General features: G+C 43.6%; 1 long non-coding RNA gene across 1 annotated transcript; it reads right to left on the bottom strand.

Moving 5' to 3' along the window:
• Positions 1-1,030: 1,030 nt before the first annotated feature.
• On the bottom strand, positions 1,031-4,200 carry LOC118494186. The gene is made up of 2 exons (XR_004896270.1): positions 1,271-4,200; positions 1,031-1,230 (listed from the first exon to the last, which is right to left on the bottom strand). It is a non-coding gene; the product is annotated as an uncharacterized LOC118494186 (long non-coding RNA).
• Positions 4,201-4,595: the final 395 nt, after the last annotated feature.

Consider the following 4,595-nt stretch of genomic DNA (forward strand, 5'->3'; position numbering starts at 1 on the left):
CTGTCTTCTCTCACTCTCCTTGTCTCTTGTTACATATTTTGTCTAGTTTTTTCCCAGACACACATTTTCATACCTCAAGGTTATTTTTCTGAATGTCAATTTATCATTTTAAGCTTTGCACGCCTTCTCCCGCCTCCTCTTGCTATGACTAGTTATTTTCTCAATTGACTATCGTCCAGCTTCCCATTACTCATGCTAAAATGCCCTTTCCTCTCTGAGAAGCTCACACTTTTTTGTTTTCTCTTTTTGGACAACTAAAAGCCTTCTATTAAAACCTTATGTCCATTATCAGTGATTGGTGCCTGCAGTTGTTCCACCTGCGTTGTATATCTGTGCAAGTGTTGCAGGATGTGCATATTTGACCCAGTATGCTGCTCTCACAGATTCTCACATTAACCTCAATCCTGCTTTCTTCCAAATTAGATTTCTATTCTTCTGTCTCCGCGTCGACTTATTTGCTTCCCTTTCATCATCTCCGGCAAGGTTATCCTGAGGCAAGCAGCACTTTTATGGGAACAAGGGGGCGTAGAGGAGGGGTGGAGGGCCTGGCTTTGCCGCCAGCCATGCCTTAATCGATCTAGTTTAAAGGGATGTTGTGAGCTGAATGTTTGAACCCATCCCCTCGTTAACTGTTTTCAGGGATTTAATTAAGAAGTAGAATGAATTTAATGTCAATTATATCTTAAAATGAACGGGGAGTGTGAAGATGCACAACAAAGAAACCAGAGAGAATTGTGGTGGTGGTGGTGGTGGGGGGGGGTTCATGCATCATTCCAGTTGAAACATTTCCTTCCTCTCCCTCTCAACCCCGTTTTCCTCTTTGCTCCCTTTTCTCCCTATATTTCTCTCTTTGCATGTATATCTGCAAGAGCCCGCAGCAAAAAATATTGTCACATCTTTTCTTTGCCGTTGGCACACAGTATGGGTACGCAAATATGAGAAAATAGAGACTTCAGCACTGTTGACACACTCTTCCTACACATGAAGCACAACCAGATATACAACTGGAGTCTGCTCTCTACAACGGAAGTGGTTTAAGTACTTCTGTGTACTTTATTGATTTTTAGAATGTTGGAAACCACAGTAAATGCCATCATATCATCCATACAGTATATCATCCACATGACATAGAGAAACAAAACCATGAGGAACAGAAAAATAAAACAGACAACCTCCACTGCATCACCCACATTTAAATACAACTTTATTCAGATCTTTTATATTTATATACTGTATGTATATATATATGTATATATATATATATATATACTTGTGTTTTTGACATTCGGGTTTTGTTACTATTCTTTGCTGAGTGGACCAGTGTTGTCTTGCAGTCTCGAAGGCCAAATATCCACATGTCTGTTGGCATTAGATGAGACAACAGTAAGGCTGCTGCCGTAACAACACCGTCCATCCCACAGCAACATGGCTGTCTCTTAAACTTAGTCCAGCAGCCTTTCTTTAACTCGCCCCAGAGAGATGCAGAGAGGGTGGAGTCTCAGTGAGAGTATTGCTGTAAATCTGACAGGATCATTAAGGAGCAGAGTGAGGGGCTTCTTCCCAGCATGTAGCCCAAAATATGTCCTTGTTTTCTACATGAGTTCAGTGTTGTGGGCTCATGTTGACAGCTTTGATTCCAACATGTGTGAGTATCCAGCTTCTCTCCGGACGCCCTGCAGGAGGCGGGGAGAAGGGTATTGAGGTTACTGAGGCGTATCTGTGTCGGGCACTCCGTTGGCATGCTCTCGAGGAGATTTCATGTCCTCACAATCCAGGGGCTTATGTAAGATGCTTTGAACAGGAGAGAGGAAAATACCTAAACCAGCACATCTTAAGACTGTGTGTGCACACGCATTTGTTTGATGGGATATAGATATAGAGGGAAATAGATAGATAGAGAAGGAGAGAGGGGAGTTCCGTTGGCTCGGCATTAAGCTCACAGAGATTAGCCAGCTCAGCTCAGCGCTGTGCGCAGGAGGGCGGGCAGGGCAGCAATGAGGAACTACCCACAGCAGGGTTCAACACCAGGGTAAGGGAGGTAGAGAGGGTAGGGAGGCTTAGGCCAGTCAGCCGGGTCACACACAAGGAGAGGATGATAGCATAAAGATGGCGGGGCATATGGCTGAGTAACATGCAGACTTCTGGAGAGGAAGGTAGCAGAGAGAGTTGGAGGCTGAGGAAATGAATAAGCAGAGGCAGTGGTTCATTCATGCTGGTTGATATGCATTTTACATTTTGCTTTGTATCTTATCAGGCAGACAGGATCTACATCTATATTGCATGTTCCACTCAGACTCTTTCTTTATGCTTTCACATAAATTCTGCATTTCTGTGATGTGGCAGGAATCAGAATCTGTCCTTACAAGCTTTCTCACTTGGCACTCCGATTGATGGAAAATCCCCTCTGTGAAAATTCTTAATTGTGAGACACTTACAGTAGAGACACAGACACGTGTGTTGTTAACATATATCGGTGCATGTTTGAAATATCTGTTTCGATAAAACAATCACGCGCAAGAGGACCCGGAGGTTTGACTTTGCCAGATGAACAGCCTTTATCATTGTTGCTGGTGCTGTAGCTGCTTGTCCCCTGCAGACTCGCTCGTGCACTGCTGCTATTTGCTCGGGGCCGCAAGTTGATGAGATCGCATATGGAGAGGAGCTACTCCTCTTTTTAAGATGAAATTAAAAAATGCAGAGCTTTGATGTGCAGATTTACAGGTATTTGCCACTATATTTAGCCCTATCACTGTGTTTTCTCTGCTCCTCAATCTCACACAGAGCAGCCAAGACAAAGCATTTATGTTTGGCTTTAACACACACACACACACACACACACACACACACACAGGAGGATGGCTTCATGGGGACCACTTACTATGGCACGGGTCCACCTGGGACATCGCTGCACAGCTCCAGCCAAGCGCGCACCGATCTCAGCTAAATCCCTGGCTTCACAGAACATTAGCATCAAACTGGTTACCTGACCTCACTGTTTAATGACTCTTCACACCTGTCTGGTGACTGTTCACCAAAAAGTCATTGTGCACTCTCACCGACAAAATGTCAGGCTACCTAATTCATAGCTCCATTGTGCACTTCTCTCCACTGATACTGTATACGGAGTGTAACATGAGATGGGCCAGCCAGTGGCCATTTATCTTAATGAGAGCAGTTAACTCTGGGCTCAGCTCATCCTCATACTCGCTGACTTGATTTTTAGGAATACATTTCGCCCTCTCGTTGAAACCTTAATTAGTTCTAAAGAAGATTAAATTATATGTAATTATTATGATAATATTTTCATTTATTCAAGATAACAGGCCGACTTTAGTGAACACAGTATTTGTCGGGAGAGAGCAATCTGCCTCACACAGTCAAAGTTATCAAGGCGTGAAATCAGGAATCCTGACGGCAACAAAATGTAATCTTTTTCATACAGAGGGGACAATAGAAGGAGCTGCATACTCTAAGTCTCCTTCTCCACTTTAATTAAAACAGCTCACTGAATCCCTCCCTCTCACTCCCCCACCCCCCCCTCTCTCTCTCTCTCTCTCTCTCTCTCTCTCTCTCTCTCTCTCTCTCTCTCTCAAGTGTGGAGGGCCAACTCTATCTCTATGCAGAATCTAGTTATTTCCCCCGCACTGAACTTGTCTTAAGCCCTGGCCCTGAATCTTTGTTGAGCAATTGCTTTTTCTTGCAAATTTGATTATCTTTTCTCTCTCCCCTTCTTTTTCCCCTTTTATTAAAATGGAGGTGACATAACTGAGAAATGTATAGTGATTAGATTTGGCAGGCTGCAAACGTAAACTACACATTGACAGTGCCGTGGTGGGATGCTTACACATGAGGATGTGGACGGGGGGGGGTGAGAAGATGGGAAAAGGAACTTTTTTTGGTACGGACTTAAAGTTCACATAAAAATATGCCCTTTAAAAAGACTTTGAATTGAGTGTAACTAAATGATCCAGTGGTTGGTTACACTTTTTTTAATCTGCTCTTAGTGAGAAAAACAACGCTTTGTGTTCCCTCTGGTAACCTTTTAATCATTTACAGTGTGCAAGTGTTAAAGCTTTAGTATGTAACTTTTTGATATTATTGAATGTCTGTTCAAGCCATTGCCAAATGAGTTGCTACAAAGCTAATTAAGACTATCAGCTCCACACAACTCTCTCTGTATTTCTCAGTATGGCTATGTTCAGGTGACTTTCCCGTGCAGAGCTCGAGTGAAGATAATTACCTCTTCTGAAGAGCCCATCATGTTTTTTTAATCCTCCGTGTCCTCCTTGACTACTAGCTCACGTAAGGCTTGTATCATGTGGACGCGCCAACAGTGTTGTTGATTTCCTCATGGGAGCAACAGAAGCTACGCACTATAGCTTTAAACGCTGTATGATGTTGTTTTTTTTTTTTTTAGATTATTTATTGGGGCTTTTCCCTTTATTATAGTGACAGTGGATAGACACGAAAGGGGGAGAGAGATGGGGGATGACACGCAGCAAAGGGCCGCAGGTCAGATTCGAATCCGGGCCGCTGCAGGACTCAGTCAACACGGGGCGAACGCTCTTACTGGGTGAGCCAGAGGCCGCCCCTGT

The sequence above is a fragment of the Sander lucioperca genome, chromosome 21 (assembly GCF_008315115.2).
Source record: "Sander lucioperca isolate FBNREF2018 chromosome 21, SLUC_FBN_1.2, whole genome shotgun sequence".
In the NCBI taxonomy this organism is placed as follows: domain Eukaryota; kingdom Metazoa; phylum Chordata; class Actinopteri; order Perciformes; family Percidae; genus Sander; species Sander lucioperca.